The 14,381-nt window shown below is 41.1% G+C and overlaps 1 protein-coding gene across 7 annotated transcripts in view; it reads right to left on the bottom strand.

The window, feature by feature from the left end:
* WDR89 (WD repeat domain 89) overlaps positions 1 to 14,381 on the bottom strand; it is a 48,538-nt gene that overhangs the window by 18,824 nt on the left and 15,333 nt on the right. For 3 of the 7 annotated variants that reach the window (XM_069596800.1, XM_069596802.1, XM_069596803.1), the window contains exon 2: positions 10,843 to 10,967. The exons of 1 other annotated variant lie outside the window; for it this stretch is intronic. The gene's annotated coding sequence lies outside the window, so the exon portion shown is untranslated. Of the gene's footprint in view, positions 1 to 5,525; positions 5,575 to 10,842; positions 10,968 to 14,381 lie in introns of those variants that run through there. 3 more of the 7 variants (XM_069596801.2, XM_069596804.1, XM_069596807.1) reach the window with 2 other exon arrangements.

Below are 14,381 nucleotides of genomic sequence, written 5' to 3' on the forward strand. Positions count from 1 at the left end.
GTGGCTGGATTGTGGCTGTAATTATGAAAGAGGAATCAACAGAATTTTCTCATTAGACTTCAAGAGGAGTATGAGAAGAGTCAAAGATGGCTCTTAGGTTTCTGACCTCAGGGACAAGGCGGATAGTCCGTTGGCATGTTACTTTTAGGATAATTATAAGCATTTAAGATAATTAAAAGATGATTAATTAGATAATTAATCATCCAATTGTTTAAATAGTCTTTATAAACTGTGGAGCCTATGTGCTCGCTAAGTTGCTTTAGTAGTGTCGAACTCTTTGCGGCCCTATGGACTGTAGCCCACCAGGCTCCTCTGTCCATGGGATTCTCCAGGCAAGAATACTGGAGCAGGTTGCCATGCCCTCCTCCAGGGGATCTTCCTGACCCAGGGAAATCTGCATCTCTTATGTTTCCTGCATTCGCAGGCATGTTCTTTATCACGTCCTTTATCACTGCGCCACCTGGGAAGCTCATAAATTGTGGTATTGATATATCAATATAATAGAATTATACACAGCAAAGAAACCAGAAAGCCACAAACCACCAGTACATGAAACAAGGTGGATGAACCTCAGAACTGTTTAATGATAGAAGCCTGGCACAACAGGGTGCTACAGGATTTCACTGATAGAAAGTTTAAGAACAGAAAAAACAAATCTGTAATGGTAGCAACTGGAATACTGCTTATCTTTTGGTGGGATCCAGACTGAGAAAGAGAGCAAGAGGACTTTTGAGTGGTGATTATACCCAGATGTGTACAAATTTGAAAAAACAAGCCATCATGGAGGAGAATGACCTTCGGCCTCCATCAAGATTCTCATTCTGAGTAAAAAGGAACAAGTCTACTGCTGGTGGAGGAAGGGTGAGGTGAGAAATCCCCTATCTGGCACAGCACAGCAGTGCCTGCCTAAAGTTATGAGTGGAGGAGGGACAATGAGGAAAGCCCTCCAGCATCCCAACACTGCAGGCTCAGTCCCTAAGTCGTGTCTGACTCTTTGCAACCCCATGGACTGTAGCCCACCAGGCTCCTCTGTCCATAGCATTTTTTAGGCAAGAATACTGGAGTGGATTGTCATACCCTCCTTCAGGGGATCTTTCTACCCTAGGGATTGAAGCTGCATGTCCCACCTTGGCAGGCAGATTCTTTACCACTGAGCCACCTGGGAAATCCCATGGACAGAGAAGCCTAGTGGGCTACAGTCAATGGGGTTGCAAAAGAGCTGGACGAGACTTAGCAACTAAACAACAACATACTAACTTACAACCCAACACTGCAGTGGCTTATTAATATCAGATAAAGGAGAGGTCTGAACAAGGACTATTAATCCATTTAAAATTATCATAAACCTAAATGTGAGGGCAAGAACTACAAAACTTCTAGGAAAGAAGTAGGGAAGTTATGACCCTGGGTTAGGTGAAGAATTCTTAGAATACAAAAGCACAAACCAGCAAAGAAAAGCTTGACTTAATTAAAATTTAAAACTTTTGTTTTCTGAAAATTGGTTAAGAAAATAAAATGTCAATCTAAAAGAAGTGAAGCTCAAGTTACCAGAAATCAAGTTTATTTGGGGACAGTAGAGAAACTGCAATTCGGGACACCAAGCTGTAGCAAATTACAGACAAGCCTGTTAAGGTTTAGGGTGGGTTGCTTTTATGAACAAAGTGTGCAAAAGGGGACAGTCCAGCTGGGAGATATGCAGAGAGTTCACTGGCTCAAGGATGGGAAGAAAGTTTGGGAGGATGCTCATTGGTCACAGGTTAAGTAAGTAAGTGTTAGTCGCTCAGTCATGCCCGACTCTTTGCGACCCCATGGACTGTAGCCCATCAGGCTCCTCTGTCCCTGAGATTTTCCAGGCAAGGATACTGGAGTGGGTTGCCATTTCCTTCTCCAGGGGATCTTCCCAACCCAGGGATCGAACCCGCATCTCCTGCACTGCAGGCAGATTCTTTACCTACTGAACTACAAGGGAAGGTCACAGGTTAAGCTTCAATAAATCTGTAAATCTGATAATCCTCTATACAGCTCTATACAGTCAGCAAAAACAAGACTGAGAGCTGACTGTGGCTCAGATCATGAACTCCTTATTGCAAAATTCAGACTTATATTGAAGAAAGTAGGGAAAACCACTAGACCATTCAGGTATGACCTAACTCAAATCTCTTAAGATCATACAGTGGAAGTGACAAACAGATTCAAGGGATTAGATCTGATAGACAGAGTGCCTGAAGAACTATGGATGGAGGTTCATGACACTACAGGAGGCAGTGATCCAGACCATTATCAAGGAAAAGAAATGCAAAAAGGCAAAATGGTTGTCTGAGGAGGCCTTACAAATAGCTGAGAGAAGAGAAGCTAAAGGCAAAGGAGAAAAGGAAAGATATACCCATCTGAATGCAGAGTTCCAAAGAATAGCAAAGAGAGATAAGAAAGCCTTCCTTAGTGATCAGTGCAAAGAAATACAGGAAAACAATAGAATGGGAAAGTCTAGAGATCTCTTCAAGAAAATTAGAGATACCAAGGGAACATTTCATGCAAAGATGGGCACAATAAAGGATAGAAATGGTCCTTTGGACAGAAATGGACCTAACAGAAGCAGAAGATACTAAGAAGAGGTGGCAACAACACACAGAAGAAATACAGAAAAATGATCTTCATGACCCAGATAATCATGATGATGTGATCACTCACCTAGAGCCAGACATCCTAGAATGCGAAGTCAAGTGGGCCTTAGGAAGCATCACTACAAACAAAGCTAGTGGGGATGATGGAATTCCAGTTGAGCTCTTTCAAATCCTAAAAGATGATGCTGTGAAAGTGCTGCACTCAATATGCCAGCATATTTGGAAAACTCAGCAGTGGCCACAGGACTGGAAAAGGTCAGTTTTCATTCCAATTCCAAAGAAAGGCAATGCCAAAAAATGTTCAAACTACCACACAATTGCACTCATCTCACACGCTAGCAAAGGAATGCTCAAAGTTCTCCAAGTCAGGCTTCAACAGTATGTGAACCGTGAACTTCCAGATGTTCAAGATGGTTTTAGAAAAGGCAGAGGAACCAGAGATCAAATTGCCAACATCTGCTGGATCACTGAAAAAGCAAGAGAGTTCCAGAAAAACACCTATTTCTGCTTTATTGACTATGCCAAAGCCTTTGACTGTGTGGATCACAACAAACTGTGGAAAATTCTTTTAGTATATGTGCTGCTGAAGTGAGCACTGGAAAATTCTTAAAGAGATGAGAATACTAGACCACCTGACCTGCCTCCTGAGAAATGTGTATGCAGATTAAAAGCAGCAGTTAAAATTGGACACGGAACAACAGACTGGTTCCAAATAGGAAAAGGAGTAAGTCAAGGCTGTATACTGTCACCCTGCTTATTTAACTTATATGCAGAGTAGTACATCATGCAAAATGCTGGGCTGGATTAAGCATAAGCTGGAATCAAGATTGCTGGGGGAAACATCAATAACCTCAGATATACAGATGACACCATCCTAATGGCAGAAAGCAAAGAAGAACTAAAGAGCCTCTTGATGAAGGTGAAAGAGGAGAGTGAAAAAACTGGCTTAAAACTCAACATTCAGAAAACTAAGATCATGGCATCCGGTCCCATCACTTCATGGCAAATAGATACAGAAACAATGGAAACAGTGACAGACTTTATATTTTGGGCTCCAAGATCACTGCAGATGGTGATTGTAGCCATGAAATTAAAAGACGCTTGCTCCTTGGAAGAAAAGCTATGACCAACCTAAATAGCATATTAAAAAGCAGAGACATTACTTTGCCAACAAAGGTCCGTCTAGTCAAAGCTATAGTTTTTCACGTAGTCATGTATGGTTGTAAGAGTTGGACTATAAAGAAAGCTGAGCTCTGAAGAATTGATGCTTTTGAACTGTGGTGTTGGAGAAGACTCTTGAGAGTCCCTTGGACTGCCAGGAGATCCAACCAGTCAATCCTAAAGGAAATCAGTCCTAAATATTCACTGGAAGAACTGATGCTGAAGCTGAAACTCCAATACTTTGGCCACCTGATATGAAGAACTGACTCACTGGAAAAGACCCTGATACTGGGAAAGACTGAAAGCAGGAGGAGAAGGGGACGACAGAGGATGAGATGGTTGGATGGCATCACAGACTTGATGGACATGAGTTTGAGCAAACTCTGGGAGTTGGTGATGGAAAGGGAAGCCTGGCGTGTTGCAGTCCATGGGGTCGCAGAGTCAGGACATGACTGAGTGACTGAACTGAACTGATAATTCTCTAAGTCAGGTATTTATGGGAAATTAGTCTCTCAGTCTTTAGGTTTTGCTTTTCTGAGGGCACATGCATTGGTCTCCATTTCATATCCTCTGGTTCCATTTTAGATTAAAATCCTTTTACTTTTTCCTCATTTGAGCAAGATCTTTCATAGAAAAGTATTGGTGATCAACCTTGGGTATTTGTTTAGTCTGAGATGCTGCTAGATGTTGGGCTGTGTATCCCTTGAAGCTGCAAAGAACCAACCTAGGATGCTCTGTCCCACAGAAGAGGGCATGACAAGTAGATTTTTTGCCTCATTTAAACATGGAGAATTTCAGTCACACTTCTCTAAGGGAGTCAATTTGGTTTCATGGTCAATTAAGCCTTAGGATAAGCCTTATGAACTTTATTTTGTACATATATCTGAGAGAAAGGCATTTGCCTATTGAAACAAGACAGTAGAAATTTCATTAGAAGGATTATACCCAGGGCTAGAAGTCCAATTATAGCTACTGACTGGAACAGACTTCTCAACCAGTTTCCCCAGCTACCTATACTTAATAGCTTGAAAATGTCTTAAGTCCTAGGGCTTGGCCTATTTCAGAAGAGATTGATACTGTCCATAATTTTTAGTTCATGCACTGTGCTTCCCTATTTGTTAACATAAAAATAGCATTCTTCCCAGAGCAAGGCACAGGTTCCTCCCTACTGTGCAGTAAGGTTTAGGGCTCTGTGGTTTTGTAAGACTACTTTTGCTAGGCTATCTATCTGGGTTTGCTGCTATTCAAAAGCTCTAAGAGAAGCAGTGAAGGTAGTTCCCATGACTATGGAGAGGTTTCAACTTGGTTTTTCACAGTCTATTACTCTAACCCAAGGGGGAAAAGACAGCCAAAGGCACACTCAAATCCTTTTCTAACTACTACAGGGTTATTAGAGGGCATCCATCCAAAATTATATCCATCCTAGTTTTTTTGTTTGTTTTCACATTGATTTTTTAGTTTTCACATTTTATTAAAATTAAACCCCTATGACAAAGATAATATGGCGTGTTAATTTTTTTGCATTGTGAATTACTCAAAGCTTTGCAGATTAAAACAATAAGCATTCATTATTTCACACATTTGCTGAGAGTAAAAGAGGGGCTTAAACGAGTTTTTCTGACCCAGGGTCTCACATGAAGCTACAGTCAAGATGGTAGCGAAGACTGTGGTCAGTGGAAGGCCTGACTGATGCTGGAGGACTTTCTTCCCCAGAATGCTTCCTCACTGTGGATGCTTCCTCACCTCTTTACTGGTTATTGGCAGGATGCCTAAATTCCAGATTAGATGGACCTCTTCACAGAACTGCTTGAGTGTCCTCAAGATGTGGCAACTGACTCCCCAGAAGATGTGATCCAAGAGAGAGACAGAGATAAAGCATACACATACATACACACAAAGCCACTATGCCTTTCACGATCTGGTCCTGAAAACCACACTGTCACTTTTGACACATTTTACTTGATAGATGAGAGTCACTAACTAAAGCCCACTTCAGGTAGGACAATTAGGTTCCACCTATTGAAAGGAAGAATATCTAAGAATTTATGGACATATTTTAAACCCACAACTGCTTTACAACTTTAACTGAACAAAAGGTTCACATGCTCCTTTAAGTTGTGAGGAGAAAGAACCCAAGTGGGTTCTTCCAGTGGAGGGGAGGGTTTTCCTGACTCTGGCGTCAGGAGTGAGGGAAACAACTCCAGTGTCCCTTCCATTCAAGCGGGAATGTGGAATGCATATTCCTTCCACACAGAAAGAAATAACCAGTGTTTCTGAATAAAGGGCATAAGTGGGCCCTTTAGTCCAGGTATTTTTTTTTCCTCTGATAAAAGAAGAGCTCTCATGACCCAAAACAGTCATTTACATATAACTCATGATAGTCAGCATGGTGGAAATGGCTATAAGAACATCTTAAATTTCTATATATTTGGAATAATGGGAGAGTTGGAGTGTTGTGGGTGAGGTTCTGACGGAGTTCTGGGGAATCTCCAGGGAGAAGGTACGTTCCCACCACTTACTAGATTTCATATCAACCAAATTACCATTGAATGGAAGGACATCTGCTGTCCATCCCCCAGTACCGTCATAATTTTTGTTATCCTACCACAGAGTTTTTACCAGTCCCATTAATGTTTTTGAAACACAAAGGAAGATTATGGGTAAGAGTCCAGACTTGAGTGAGGGGCATACCTTTCTGGATGGGGGGCAACCCAATGGAATGTTGTAATGTCTGGTGCCAATTTGCCAGAAGGAAGAATGTGTAACAGTTCAAAGGGACCAAAGGAAAATACTATATCTCTGCCAGAGAGACCTTGCCATCCTTCTAAGGATAATACCCAGGCTACCAGTTCAGGTTCATCACAAGTGTTATTAGCTCTGGCACAAGTCAAACTATCAGTAAGGTTGGTAGAATCTGGGAGTTTTTCTAAGCAGAGAACCAAAGGATGTGCTAAAGCTAAATGTGGGGGCAGCAAGAAATCCAGAGAAAGGACCATTAGAACTTTAAGCAACAAGAAACAGGCCTGGTCTGGTTATCTCAGGAAGGCTGTCTATTTGTGATGTCATTCGCTTCAGTCATTAGAAAATTTTACTTTTGAATCATCAGTTAGGTTGCAGATCCACTTTTTATAGAAGAGACGCACGAATTTAGGAGTCCACCCCTCGGAGCTTAGTAACACAGGCATTAGTCAGCAACACCTGCGAGGAGCCCTTCCAACAAAGTTGGAAGGAAACTTTATAGAGATTCCTTTTCCAATAGACCAGGCTGCAAATGTGGTATTTGACATCTTTGTCTCCTGGGAGCATGCCACAGAAAGATGATTTTTCCAAAGCATTATTATTCTCAGTGGATTTAATTACACCTTTGCAAAACTGAAGTATGTCCCCTATTTATTATTTGTAGGTCAAAGGAAGCAGGGACTGACCTGTAATTATTTCAAAGGGTAAGAGCTTATGAATCTTGTAAGTCATCTTACATCTTTCTTCTTTCTTCTTACATCTTACATCTTTCTTGTAAGTCATCATGAGGGGTCAAGAGGTGATCCATCAAAGTCAAAGAGACATGGGGAATTTCATCATTGCAAGAGGGAAGAAGGAGAGCAGGGTTGAGACTGTTAGAGTGAATAAGAGTGACACAAGGGGAGGTAAGAGGATTTCATAGGTGGTAAGATGGCTTGCTGAAAGATGTTAAGGGTGGCATGAAATTTAAGAGAGGCTCAACAGGCTAAGGTACAAAGATGATTAAATAGGATCCTATAACGATTTCTTCAGTAGCCTTTGCTAAAGGAATGGAAGCAGGCATAGCTCTCAGGCCTGGGAGGGGGGGAGGTATCCTCAGGTCACTGCATCTAATTGTTGGCTGCGCAACCTAGAGGTTGGTGATAGCCCCATGGTTTTAGGTAAGTAATCTGAGGGTATTCCCTTCTTTCTCATATACAAAAAGGGAAAAGGGTAGCTGACAATTTAGGTGTCCAAGGGCAGGTAGACTTATTAAGCTTTCCTTCAAGATCTTAAAGGCCAAGCTATCTTGATCATCCCAAACTATGGGGTCAGGCTGGTGTTCTTTAGCAGGGTATACAGGGGCTGAACCAACAAAAAGAAATTTGGGATCCAATTATGCCAATGGCCAGCTAGCCCAAGAAAACCTCACAATTAACATTTGTTTTTGGGAGTTCCCTGGTGGCCTCGTGGTTAGGATTCTGGGCTTTCCCTGCCAAGGTTCAGATTCAGCCCCTGGTCGGGGAACTGATATCCCACAAACTGCATGGCATGGCCAAAAAACCAAAACCAAGAAACATTTGCTTTTACGGTTTGAAAAGTTTAAAAAGTCTTGAAGCCTACCAGCACCTAGGTATAACACCTGTTTTGAGATTAAATGTCCTCAAGATTGGACCTGAGTTTGGACAAACTGTAATTTCTCCTTCAAGACTGTGTGTCCCTTAAGGGCTGAGATTTTCAGCAAATTGCAAGAAGTATTAGGAGGGCAAACAAAAAAGAAGCTCATCCAAATGTAGTAGTAAGGTGGAGCCCCTAGAGAATTTTATGTCATTTAAATTAGCCTGTCAAAATTGTGAGAAGTAAGAAGGCCTCATTAGAGCCTTGAGGCATGACTGTCCAGACGTACCGTTGTCCTTCTCAGGTAAAGGCAAAGAGACACTGACTATCCCTTTCAACAGGGGTACTAAAAACTCACTGCCTAAACTGATTAAAATGTAAAAGGTGCTTCCAGCATGGATGGATACTAATAGCACGCAGGGATTAGAAAACACGGGATGGCAGAGAATTACAATGCTATTTATTGCCCTGTGGTCTTGCACAAATCTCCATTCTCAGCCACTGGTGTTTTGTTTTTTTTTTTAACAGGCAGAATAAGGGTATTATTAACACAAGGATAGTACAAAGGATAGTAAGTGCCTGGGCCTTATGGTCCTCTATAATTTGCCTTATGACCTGTAAGCTTCCTTATTCATGGGGTATTTGTTTATTCTTAGGAGAGGTTTTGCAGGGTCCACCTGGATCATAATGGGAGGGGCACTATGAATTATGCCTTCAGTTAAGGATTTTACCCAAAGATCAGGGAATTCCAGGTTTAATAGAGCAGACGAGCACAAAGTTTGGACTGCCTTGGTTTGTAGAGTGCAAATAATGGCAGTGGGGGTTGAATTTTCCTGAGTGTTGAACTTAATCTCAAGAGATACTTCCACCTTTTTTTTTTTTTTCCTCACTTCCACCTTTTGATAGAAAAAAATGGCAGCATTGTGTTTCTCCAGAAAATCTCATCCCAATAAATGTTTGGGACTCAAATCACTGAGAAGAAGCAGACATTTGCCTTACAAAAGGTCCAGACCAAAAAATATGGGCTGAGAAGTAGGGACACATTGCAGTTTACATTGCAGTTTACTTAAGACTCCCACTATTTGAACGTATATACTACTCCAGGGAAGGGACTGTTCAATTGCAGTGGGATGGAGCACTGACAGGAGCAGCCCCTGTGTCAGTTAACACTGTAAGGAATTTGTCCCTGGTCTGGAGAGTAGTTTTCCCTAGTCTATTTAATGGCAGAACAGGAACAGTCCCCGTGTGTCCTTGAAGCCCCACCATCTTCCTGGATTTGGCCATGGTTCTGAGGTTGTAACTATTTGGAGTTCAATTTGTAGCAATCCTTTCTCCTGGTCAGGTTTTCTACAATGACACATTCTTGTAGGATGGATTTGCTTTGGAGTTTCCATCTATTGGTGCTGTAGATTCAAAATCTTAGTTATCATTTTTTTTTTTCTTTCTGGAGTCATCTTATATGGTGTGAGCTAATTTATTAGCTAGATTGACAAGGTCAGGGGTGAACACTCTCTCCTCTTTGATACAGGTTCTTTTGACAAACAAAGATAAGTCCTTATGTAGGCCATTTATACATATGGAATTAAAAGCTACCTGAGAGGACTCAACAGCTATAGAGTCCAGAATTTCCTTTGGAAATGGTTTGGAGTTTGTTGTAATGGTCATGGAAGGATTCAGCAGGCTTTTGGATGCATGCCTGACTTTAATTCCAGTCCACAGGTTTTGGGAAGGCTCCAGGGATGGCTTTGTGTAGCCATTTGGCTCTGTCATGAGGTTAACCATATAAAAGGACTAATGGTTGGTTTAACTTAAACCCTAGAAATTGTTCAGGGTTTCCCCAAGCTGCAGTTTTAATCTACTGTGGGGCTTGACCTTCTCCAACAAGCAAGTAGACTAATTAACAGTGATTAGAGAGATGAGGTTGGTGGGTTTGGGTTATAGCCTTGAATTCTTCAGCAAATATATTGGGATCTTCAGTTACCGAGGGGAAATCCTTTATTACAGCCCTTATGTTGCCCTTTGTCCATGGGGTGTAGGAAATCTAGGGCAGTTTTTAGTAGGATCCTCAGAAGGTCTAATTTTGAAAAAGAAGGTCTTAATGGGTTCTGTTTGGTAAGGAAAGTAAATTCAGAGAAGAGACTCAGGAAGGGTAAAGGGAGACATGGAGGAGGCAGAACAGTGGGGTTAGAAAGGACCTTAGTTAGCCCTGAGGAAGAGACCTGGGATTTTTTTAATCCATCTTTGGTTGTTTATTTGCTTCAGTTAATTTAGAAACAATAAGGAGGCAATTTTAGAATCATGAACATTTAGTAGCCTCTAGATACCAATTAAAATAACTATCCTACTCAGATTGCTTAATATTGTAGCCATGGTCTTCTAACTAGTTCAAAGAAAACAAGTTTGCAGTGATCAAAGTTTCCACATAATGGCCACTGGAGTTCTGTGTCATCCTTAGTAAAATTGGTCTATTTAGTCAAACATGCACATGAGGAAAGACCATAAATTTTTTTAACATAAAACCAGCTAGGATCCCTCAAGGCGGTGGTTGTGGGGGAATACTTTAGTACATTCAGTACTAAATGTACCTTTAGCACATTCAGATGACTAGATACAATCATCAGAAACAAGAGTACTTACCAGAAGGGCAATCTGTCTCTATCTAGATCCTAAATAAAATAGGAGAGCTCAAACAAAAGAAGGCAGCTTGAGCTCTGAGGAGACTTACCAAAGTTAGAATGGCTCACAGAAGCTAACAGTGCAAAGGACTCAAGTACAGGAAACTCACTTGATTCCAGAGGTTCAAGTGGTTGGTGCCTTCAGATCCCACTTATGACACCATGTAAGGTCAACCTAAAAGAAAAGAGGTAAGCTGAGGCAAACTCAAGACACCAAATGTGTGTGTATGTTAGTCGCTCAGTCATCTCTGATTCTTTGTGACCCCATGGATTGTAGCCTGCCAGGCTCCCCCGTTCATGGAATTCTCCAGGCCAGAACACGAGTGGATTGCCATTCCCTTCTACACGAGATACCAAAAATCCAGTTCATTCTGGAGTAGCAGAGATATTCGGAGAAGGCAATGGCAACTCACTCCAGTGTTCTTGCCTGGAGAATCCCAGGGACGGGGGAGCCTGGTGGGCTGCCGTCTATGGGGTCGTACAGAGTCGGACATGACTGAAGCGACTTAGCAGCAGCAGCAGCGGAGATACTGTAATTCAGGACACACAGCTGCAGTGAGCTATAGGTGAGTCCACTGAAGAAGGTTAAGAATGGGTTGCATTCATGGGCAAGAGTGTGAAAGGGGAGAGCCCAATTAGGGGCCACGCAGAGTTAACTGGCTCAAAGATGGGGAGCAATTCATTGGTCAGAGGTTAAGCTTCAATCTTTTATAAATCAGGCATTTATGGAAAATCAGTCTCTCAGTCTTCAAGTTTAGCTGTTCTGAGAGCTAAAGTGTGACATTCTCCACTTCATATCCTTTGCTAAGTCACTTCAGTTGTGTCCGACTCTGTGTGACCCCATAGATGGCAGCCCACCAGGCTCCCCCGTCCCTGGGATTCTCCAGGCAAGAACACTGGAGTGGGTTGCCATTTCCTTCTCCAATGCATGAAAGTGAAAAGTGAAAGGGAAGTTGCTCAGTCATGTCCGACTCTTTGCGACCTCATGGACTGCAGCCTACCAGGCTCCTCCATCCATGGGATTTTCCAGGCAAGAGTACTGGAGTGGGGTGCCATTGCCTTCTCCATCCTTTAGTTTCATTTTAGATTAAAACCTTGTATAGTTTTATCCATGTCAAGCTGGAGGGACATGTGGGGGTAGGCAAAGGAGGATGTACAGCAGACATTTGGATACATTAGCTTACAACTCAGGAGGAAAGTATAGAATTGGATCACTGACCTATAGGAAGTAGGCAGTAGTTAAAAACTAGGGAAGTGGATGAACCTCCTGAAGGGGAATTATACAGAATGATATACAACAGCAGGTCAAGAATGGAACCCTGAAACACCAGTTAAAAGAAACGGGCAGAGGAAAAATAAAAACTCTAAAGGAGACAAAGAAAAAAGAAACAGACGAACCCCAAAAAAGTAGCCAAATAAGTATTAACTGATCATTGATATCTAGGATCCTGAATCAGTCTCTTCACAAGCATTGCTTTATTTAGTCCTACCAATCAGCAACTCTAAAAAACAATCTTTTTATTACTGCCCTTTAGGTGAGGAAACTGAAACTTAGAGAAATAGATACTGTACAACAGTTAAGAGGATGAGTACACTGCCAGACTGTCAAGGTTCAAATTTTGGCTTCACTAGCTATGTGTTTCAGCTTCTATTCTTTAAACAGGGATTAACAGTTCCAACCTAATAGGGTTGTTATAAGACAACCTATTAGGGTTGTTATAAGATACAAATTAACTACTATATATTAAGTGATCAAAATGATGGCTGGCCCATAAGACTAGTAAGTGTCAACATAGAAAATTTCAAAGAAATGCAAGTGTCAAATGATAAACTTGCAGAATAACTTATTAGATTTTACACACATATATAAACACACATACACACACACACATACCTATGCTATTAACAATGTGTTTGTGCTAAGACACTTCAGTTATGTCTGACTCTGTGACCCAATGGACCATACATAGCCTGCCAGGTTCCTCTGTCTGTGGGATTCTACAGGCAAGAATACTGGAGTGGGTTGCCATGCCCTCCTCCAGGGGATCTTCCAGACCCAGGGATTGAACCTGTGTCTCTCGTCTCCTGCATTGGCAGGCGGGTTCTTTACCACTAGCAGCACCTGGGAAGCCCATGATTAACCATGACAACTGACATCAAATTGAATATACACATTGAAGGAAGAACACCTTAACATTCTTTTAATTTCCACTGTTAATCAGTACTTAAAATAAGATTAAGCCAGAATGAGGCTTCCTGATACTGGAGAGCTTATAATCATGTCACCATATCTCTCATTCAAAAGGCTATATTTTATAAATATTTATAAATTGATAAAGACATCTTTTACATTTCAAAGTCTAGGTGAATAGCCAAAAGGGATCTGTTGAAATAGAAATCAAAAGACTGGTAAAAACCCTTAAACATAAATATTTATAGTTTTATGTTTGTGTAAAGATTCAATAGGACAGACCAGTGTTCTTAATCACTCTGTGCCATATCACAGGAAGATAAGAACGTAGTTAAGTTCTAAACTCATTTCCTTTTCTCTGAACATAGTGAAAGATCCTGATATCAGAGAAATAACCAACAAAAGGCCTAATTCTTGAACCATCCTGCAAAAGCCGGATATTAAGTAAAAAAAAAAATTCCACACTTACTATATAGATCTGATGTGAAGGATAAAAAGGACTGAAAATAATGTACTGTCAATTTTAACTTTACTAAACATGAAAACATTTAGCTTGGACTTAAACTATCAATTCTTTTTTAATACTTGCTTACTTTGCTCTTGGCACCAATGACTAGCACCATTAAGCAACAGGTGCACAAAGAAAGCAGAATTGAAAGAGACACATGAACCCCAGTGTTCACTGCAGCACTGTTTACAATAGCTAGGACATAGAAGCAGCCTAGATGTCCATCAGTACATGAATGGATAAGAAGTTGTGGTACATATACACAATGGAATACTACTCAGCTATAAAAAAAAGAATGCATTTGAGTCAGTTCTAAAGAGGTAGATGAAACTGGAGCCTATTATACAGAGTGAAGTAAGTCAGAAAGGGAAATACCAATATAGTATATTAATGCATATATATGGAATTTAGAAAGACAATAATGATGACCCTATATGCAAGACAGCAAAAGAGACGCAAATGTAAAGAGCAGACTTTTGGACTATGTGGGAGATGACTTGAGAGAATAGCATTGAAACATGTATATTACCATATTTAAAATAGATGACCAGTGCAGGTTCAATGCGTGAAGCAGGGTACTCAAAGTCGGTGTTCTGGGAGAACCCAGAGGGATGGGGTGGGAAGGGAGGCAGGAGAGGGGTTCAGGATGGGGGGGACACATGCGCACCTGTGGCTGATTCATGTTGATATATGGCAAAACCCATCACAATATTGTAAAGTAATTAGCCTCCAATTAAAGTAATTTATTAGGGGAAAAAAGGAACAGCTGCAAAAATTAGAGAATGACAAAAAACATCATTTAGGACTTAACTACAAAGTCTCTAAACAGAAGAAATTTAAACTGTTCCCAGGACAACTAAGACTTTCTTAGTTGTTCTTTTCCTCTCTTC

The sequence above is a fragment of the Ovis canadensis genome, chromosome 7 (genome assembly GCF_042477335.2).
Source record: "Ovis canadensis isolate MfBH-ARS-UI-01 breed Bighorn chromosome 7, ARS-UI_OviCan_v2, whole genome shotgun sequence".
In the NCBI taxonomy this organism is placed as follows: domain Eukaryota; kingdom Metazoa; phylum Chordata; class Mammalia; order Artiodactyla; family Bovidae; genus Ovis; species Ovis canadensis.